Below are 8,566 nucleotides of genomic sequence, written 5' to 3'. Positions count from 1 at the left end.
CAACGCTTTTTGCAATTTTTTTGCAGGTTGAGTTAACATGTGGGGCCCATGACAGTGTATCATCAATATGTACACCAAGGTACTTTGTGGTCTTGACTTGCTCTAGTGTGGTGTCATTAATCTTAAGGGTAAAATCAGTATTGTTTGTCTTTTTGCTGTTTGCGAAGAGCATGAATGTGGTTTTTTTGCAGTTAACTGTTAGTTTGTTCGAATTGAGCCATGTATTAACCTTGTCTAGTTCGATATTTGCAGCCTTTTCTAAATCCCTTACATTTTTGCACGACTTGATGAGACATGTGTCATCTGCGAATAATCTTGTGCAGAATGAGGAGGCGCAAGGCAAATCATTTACATAAATGAGAAACAGAAGTGGTCCTAGAGGAGATCCCTGGGGCACACCACATTCCACGTTACAGACATTGGAGCGGGAATTGCAAATTTTTGTGTATTGTTGCCTGCCAGTGAGGTAGTTTTCAAAAAATAAAGCTTGTACTGCAAAAAAATATTTTTCATCGAAAAATCATATACTGCAAAATGGACAAGTGCTGAAATCGCACAGTTACATACGTTGTGCAACCGCAAAAGCAATACTGGAGTATCAGCGTTTTCCACTGTATAATAAAGCTTGTACTGAAAAAAAATATTTTTTATCGAAATGTCATACACTGCAAAATGGACAAGTGCTGAAATCTGATAGTTACATACGTTGTGCAACCGCACAAGCAATACTGGAGTATCAGCGTTTTCCACCGTATAATAAAGCTTGTACTGAAAAAAATTATTTTTTATCGAAAAGTCATATACTGCAAAATGGACAAGTGCTGAAATCGCATAGTTACATACGGTGTGCAACCGCAAAAGCAATACTGGAGTATCAGCGTTTTCCACTGTATAATAATGCTTGTAAGGCAAAAAAATATTTTTCATCGAAAAGTCATATACTGCAAAGTGGACAAGTGCTGAAATCGCATAGTTACATACGTTGTGCAACCGCAAAAGGAATACTGGAGTATCAGCGTTTTCCTCTGTATAATAAAGCTTGTACTGCAAAAAAATATTTTTCATCGAAAAATCATATACTGCAAAATGGACAAGTGCTGAAATCGCATAGTTACATACGTTGTGCAACCGCAAAAGCAATACTGGAGTATCAGCGTTTTCCACTGTATAATAAAGCTTGTACCGCAAAAAAATATTTTTTATCGAAAAGTCATATACTGCAAAATGGACAAGTGCTGAAATTGCACAGTTACATACGTTGTGCAACCGCAAATGCAATACTGGAGTATCAGCGTTTTCCTCTGTATAATAAAGCTTGTACTGCAAAAAAATATTTTTCATCGAAAAATCATATACTGCAAAATGGACAAGTGCTGAAATCGCACAGTTACATACGTTGTGCAACCGCAAAAGCAATACTGGAGTATCAGCGTTTTCCACTGTATAATAAAGCTTGTACTGAAAAAAAATATTTTTTATCGAAATGTCATACACTGCAAAATGGACAAGTGCTGAAATCTGATAGTTACATACGTTGTGCAACCGCACAAGCAATACTGGAGTATCAGCGTTTTCCACCGTATAATAAAGCTTGTACTGAAAAAAATTATTTTTTATCGAAAAGTCATATACTGCAAAATGGACAAGTGCTGAAATCGCATAGTTACATACGTTGTGCAACCGCAAAAGGAATACTGGAGTATCAGCGTTTTCCACTGTATAATAATGCTTGTACTGCAAAAAAATATTTTTCATCGAAAAGTCATATACTGCAAAATGGACAAGTGCTGAAATCGCATAGTTACATACGTTGTGCAACCGCAAAAAGAATACTGGAGTATCAGCGTTTTCCACTGTATAATAAAGCTTTTACTGCAAAAAAATATTTTTCATCGAAAAGTCATATACTGCAAAATGGACAAGTGCTGAAATCGCATAGTTACATACGTTGTGCAACCGCAAAAGGAATACTGGAGTATCAGCGTTTTCCACTGTATAATAATGCTTGTACTGCAAAAAAATATTTTTCATCGAAAAGTCATATACTGCAAAATGGACAAGTGCTGAAATCGCATAGTTACATACGTTGTGCAACCGCAAAAGGAATACTGGAGTATCAGCGTTTTCCACTGTATAATAAAGCTTTTACTGCAAAAAAATATTTTTCATCTCAAAGTCATGTACTGCAAAATGGACAAGTGCTGAAATCGCATAGTTGCAGACGTTGTGCAACCGCAAAAGCAATACTGGAGTATCAGCGTTTTCCACTGTATAATAAAGCTTGTACTGAAAAAAATTATTTTTCATCGAAAAGTCATACACTGCAAAATGGACCAGTGCTGAAATCGCATAGTTACATACGTTGTGCAACCGCAAAAGCAATACTGGAGTATCAGCGTTTTCCACTGTATAATAAAGCTTGTACCGCAAAAAAATATTTTTTATCGAAAAGTCATATACTGCAAAATGGACAAGTGCTGAAATTGCACAGTTACATACGTTGTGCAACCGCAAATGCAATACTGGAGTATCAGCGTTTTCCTCTGTATAATAAAGCTTGTACTGCAAAAAAATATTTTTCATCGAAAAATCATATACTGCAAAATGGACAAGTGCTGAAATCGCACAGTTACATACGTTGTGCAACCGCAAAAGCAATACTGGAGTATCAGCGTTTTCCACTGTATAATAAAGCTTGTGCTGAAAAAAAATATTTTTTATCGAAATGTCATACACTGCAAAATGGACAAGTGCTGAAATCTGATAGTTACATACGTTGTGCAACCGCACAAGCAATACTGGAGTATCAGCGTTTTCCAACGTATAATAAAGCTTGTACTGAAAAAAATTATTTTTTATCGAAAAGTCATATACTGCAAAATGGACAAGTGCTGAAATCGCATAGTTACATACGTTGTGCAACCGCAAAAGCAATACTGGAGTATCAGCGTTTTCCACTGTATAATAATGCTTGTACTGCAAAAAAATATTTTTCATCGAAAAGTCATATACTGCAAAATGGACAAGTGCTGAAATCGCATAGTTACATACGTTGTGCAACCGCAAAAGGAATACTGGAGTATCAGCGTTTTCCACTGTATAATAAAGCTTGTACTGAAAAAAATTATTTTTTATCGAAAAGTCATATACTGCAAAATGGACAAGTGCTGAAATCGCATTGTTACATACGTTGTGCAACCGCAAAAGCAATACTGGAGTATCAGCGTTTTCCACTGTATAATAAAGCTTGTACTGCAAAAAAATATTTTTCATCGAAAAGTCATATACTGCAAAATGGACAAGTGCTGAAATCGCATAGTTACATACGTTGTGCAACCGCAAAAGCAATACTGGAGTATCAGCGCTTTCCACTGTATAATAAAGCTTGTACTGCAAAAAAATATTTTTCATGGAAAAGTCATATACTGCAAAATGGACAAGTGCTGAAATCGCATAGTTACATACGTTGTTCAACCGCAAAAGCAATACTGGAGTATCAGCGTTTTCCACAGTACAATAAAGCTTGTACTGCAAAAAAATATTTTTCATCGAAAAGTCATATACTGCAAAATGGACAAGGGCTGAAATTCCACACTTACATACGTTGTGCAACCGCAAAAGCAATACTGGAGTATCAGCGTTTTCCACTGTATAATAAAGCTTGTACTGCAAAAAAATATTTTTCATCGAAAAGTCATGTACTGCAAAATGGACAAGTGCTGAAATCGCATAGTTGCAGACGTTGTGCAACCGCAAAAGCAATACTGGAGTATCAGCGTTTTCCACTGTATAATAAAGCTTGTACTGAAAAAAATTATTTTTCATCGAAAAGTCATACACTGCAAAATGGACAAGTGCTGAAATCGCATAGTTACATACGTTGTGCAACCGCAAAAGCAATACTGGAGTATCAGCGTTTTCCACTGTATAATAAAGCTTGTACCGCAAAAAAATATTTTTTATCGAAAAGTCATATACTGCAAAATGGACAAGTGCTGAAATTGCACAGTTACATACGTTGTGCAACCGCAAATGCAATACTGGAGTATCAGCGTTTTCCTCTGTATAATAAAGCTTGTACTGCAAAAAAATATTTTTCATCGAAAAATCATATACTGCAAAATGGACAAGTGCTGAAATCGCACAGTTACATACGTTGTGCAACCGCAAAAGCAATACTGGAGTATCAGCGTTTTCCACTGTATAATAAAGCTTGTACTGAAAAAAAATATTTTTTATCGAAATGTCATACACTGCAAAATGGACAAGTGCTGAAATCTGATAGTTACATACGTTGTGCAACCGCACAAGCAATACTGGAGTATCAGCGTTTTCCACCGTATAATAAAGCTTGTACTGAAAAAAATTATTTTTTATCGAAAAGTCATATACTGCAAAATGGACAAGTGCTGAAATCGCACAGTTACATACGTTGTGCAACCGCAAAAGCAATACTGGAGTATCAGCGTTTTCCACTGTATAATAAAGCTTGTACTGAAAAAAAATATTTTTTATCGAAATGTCATACACTGCAAAATGGACAAGTGCTGAAATCTGATAGTTACATACGTTGTGCAACCGCACAAGCAATACTGGAGTATCAGCGTTTTCCACCGTATAATAAAGCTTGTACTGAAAAAAATTATTTTTTATCGAAAAGTCATATACTGCAAAATGGACAAGTGCTGAAATCGCATAGTTACATCCCAGTCATAAATTTAGGCACGGCCCTTGTCACTTTATGTCAAGATACGCTTGGCATCAAGCTTGGGCGACGCATGTTCACCGTACTTAAATGTTGGATATATGTTCGGCGTATGTTCTACAATTGAACAAATCCAAGCTTGGCCGAGCAAGCTTTCGCCGTGCGTTTACCGAACATAATGATATTGCCTGGCTGCTTTCAAAATATGACCTGATCAAACTCGCTACTTCACCGTCTCGCACGTAACACGACTTAAATTAACACAATATTTTATTGAAAGCAACAACACATAAATAAAAATACAGTGGCAAGCGCAGTGGAAGTACAGAGTAACTTGAAGTGCACTGTTCGAGGAAACTATGTACTCTGGGACGTGGTGGGCTTTATTGAGGATTGATTGCCGTTTCTTGATATTCTGTCGTCACTCCGGCAACAACTCCAGGTAAAACTCGTTTCCCCGCCGTGGCGATTTCTTGGTATTTCACTGCCTGCGTCTTGCATCTTTCAATGCGTCTGCAGAACATAAAACATATGATTTAGTTAAAATTTTGGTAACATTCTGTCGTGCACAGAAATTAAATATTTGACATGTGGGAATTAAATATGTGAAAGTTGTGACAACTTCACAATCGGAAGGCTTTACAATGAGGCCCGCAGTGTGGCGTGTCTTGTGAGATTTCCAAAGCAATTTGACTCACCCAACATAAATGCCAACAGAGGATGCGATTTGAATGGGATTTTTGTTTTCCTGCGCCAAAACAAAATTGAAGAGCCAGGTGTTTTGTCATAAACAGCTTTACAGAATTCCGGAAGGTGCCACGAAGTTGGTCCATGTCCATCACTTGGGCAAGTTTTACTTTGTCCTTTTGAAAAGTATCAACATACAAAATGATTGAAATGTATAGCAGATGTCATTTACAGTGTAAAGCATGCAGACAAAAGCCTCAGTGCATTAGGTAAAAAGAAAGCTCACATTTGGTTTAGTAAGTAGAGCCATCAGATGTTCTTCGTTGACAGCTGATTGCGGCAAAAACTTTTCTGCCACACATGTGTTTTTTTTCTGTCAGAGTTCCCATTCTCTGAATTCGGTCACCAATCCTCCGCATTTCTTCCTTCACCTTTATTGTTTTGTCGATAAGGATGCCAATGTTTTCAGACAGTTCATGCTCCTGTCATTGTGACATTGTTTTTGCTGCTTGGGTGGCAAGAACCTGTTGAAAGTAAACTAAAATAAGCAAATGCACAAGCAAAGGTCCCCAGTCAATTAAAAAAATAAAGATGAATAATATGTGCCAGTTTTATGCATAAAAATCAGCACAAGGTTTATGGACCTTTTTTTGCAAGAGAGGTATCGTGGAAGAAGAACTGCTTTCAGTGGATTCGCTCATTAGAATGTCCCTTTCCAGATCAGCAGATCTACATTTTCTTTTCAAACAACGGGCATTTGTGCCTGAAAAGAACAAAGTGCATGAAACAAAAATGCACAATTATTTGGCACAAATACACAACTTACTCCCTTCACAAAGAATGGTGGAAGGACATGTCTGCCAAGCTGCATCCACAGAAATTTCATTTTTCAAGAATCTTTATACATCCAAATTGATGGGTGTCCACTTACATGCATTGGTGCCGACCATCCAGCCTTTGGGGATTTTATACAAACAAAATTTTTCATTCTAATGTACTGTGGAAGAAACAAATATACATGCAGATATATCATGTGGCATAAAGCAAATTAATGGCAACAAAATGTCCTTTATATGGCAACAGAATGCACCTTCTAATTTGATCATTATCACCATAAAAACCACACACTTTGTAAATTCCGACATGTTTTAAGTTGACAAGGTTTTTTGAAAAGACGACAACTGTTTTTGAACGACAATATGCAACCAAGAATCAACAGTGTAAATGTCACAAAGTCGATAAATATCATTGCTTTGTGAAATGGTCGAGTCGCTGATTTTTGTTGTAAAATTGCTATTGGCCAATCCACAAACCTTGTTATTGTGTGTGAAAGGAACACTTGGAGGGAAATTTACTATTTGGTTAATTTGCACTATTGCTTTGACAGTTTTTTCGACGGGATATTATATGGAAATTAAGAAACATATAATGGGAAGTTTGGTTTTCATAAAATGCAAATCTTGCAATTTGTTGCATAGGTTTGTAGCCAGATTTACAACTTTTTTTCAAACAACCCCAGTAATTTTCAAATTGAAAACAGCCAATGTTTTCCAATGAACCATGTTTTTCATAATCATTACACAAGTGGATCAAACAATGAACGTTGTAACTGACAAATGCTTTACCATAAATATGTGAAGATTTGCTAACAAAGTCTTTTAGCATTTTGACACATAACGAAAACTCATGTGTGTTAATGTTTGGCGACAACAAACATCTCATAGCTAAAGAAAAATGCAGAAAATGACAATACGTTTATGGCACAGCACATTTTTATCTTTTAACAGCACCACTCCCACATACAGCATAAATAGTCTGAATTCTGTTGCTTTCCAGTAAAGCAAATCAGACAAAGGCCTCGATTTTCTGTTGAACTCAAGCGGTATAAATTCCTTATATTTTGTAAAGTTGTGGTGACGTTAACATGACGACAGTTGAAGAAAGCTTAACTTGCAATTGGCGTGGTCTACCCCTCCACCAGATTAACAATCGACGCATTACACCCAAACATGCAAGATGCGTATTCACCCTTGATCTAAATTTGAGACGCAAGTATATCAAACAGAAATACCTGACATAAAACAACTGCTGTCGTAAACCACCTGTAAATTTAGACAAGGTTTCCCGCCGTCAAGTCATTACTACAACAAACAACTCATTAATTACGCAGTTAGCCAAGCCTCCTAGCCTGTCCTGCCTGCTTGTTGTTCATCCAACCATGACGAAGCAGCGACTCAGCTTCGCTTTGTAATATTAAAAAAAACATTTTAGTTAGCCCGCAAAATCAACAAATAGCCTATTATGGTAAAAATCACTGACAATAATTTGCCCTCCAAAACTGCATGTGTCACAACCCCACGGCAGAACTCACCAAGAGAGGTACAACCAAACTACCTCAAAATAAAATAAAATCAACTTCATGCTTCTATGCCCACCTTATGACAAAACAATATGATATGTGTGACGCAGGAATACAAGGAAAAACTCCCACCGCCGAAACTCACCTTCACGCACAGTATTACACTTCAAACTTATTTTGGGCAGGGGGAAATTATGCAAACTTAAGCACGACGCACCATTCGTAAACCGAGCGTATAAGTTTGGCGTACGTGCGAATAAGTGCTGATTGGCCGTGTCAAGCTTAAACGCACTAAACCGAGCTTAAACCAAGCTAGGCCCATACTAAAGGGGTAGATAATTTTTGACTGGGATACGGTGTGCAACCGCAAAAGCAATACTGGAGTATCAGCGTTTTCCACTGTATAATAAAGCTTTTACTGCAAAAAAATATTTTTCATCGAAAAGTCATATACTGCAAAATGGAAAAGTGCTGAAATCGCATAGTTACATACGTTGTGCAACCGCAAAAGGAATACTGGAGTATCAGCGTTTTCCACTGTATAATAAAGCTTGTACTGAAAAAAATTATTTTTTTGTCGAAAAGTCATATACTGCAAAATGGACAAGTGCTGAAATCGCATAGTTACATACGTTGTGCAACTGCAAAAGCAATACTGGAGTATCAGCGTTTTCCACTGTATAATAAAGCTTGTACTGCAAAAAAATATTTTTCATCGAAAAGTCATATACTGCAAAATGGACAAGTGCTGAAATCGCATAGTTACATACGTTGTGCAACCGCAAAAGCAATACTGGAGTATCAGCGTTTTCCAC

The 8,566-nt window shown here is 36.9% G+C and overlaps 1 long non-coding RNA gene across 1 annotated transcript; it reads right to left on the bottom strand.

Moving 5' to 3' along the window:
- Positions 1-5,409: 5,409 nt before the first annotated feature.
- LOC145906732 (uncharacterized) lies at positions 5,410-6,308 on the bottom strand. The gene is made up of 4 exons (XR_014402856.1): positions 6,219-6,308; positions 6,037-6,155; positions 5,679-5,916; positions 5,410-5,568 (listed from the first exon to the last, which is right to left on the bottom strand). It is a non-coding gene; the product is annotated as an uncharacterized LOC145906732 (long non-coding RNA).
- Positions 6,309-8,566: the final 2,258 nt, after the last annotated feature.

Source organism: Ascidia mentula, chromosome 6 (genome assembly GCF_947561715.1).
Source record: "Ascidia mentula chromosome 6, kaAscMent1.1, whole genome shotgun sequence".
Classification (NCBI taxonomy): domain Eukaryota; kingdom Metazoa; phylum Chordata; class Ascidiacea; order Phlebobranchia; family Ascidiidae; genus Ascidia; species Ascidia mentula.
The sequence above is the reverse complement of the archived record's forward strand: the minus strand, read 5'-3'. Positions and strand labels throughout refer to the sequence as shown.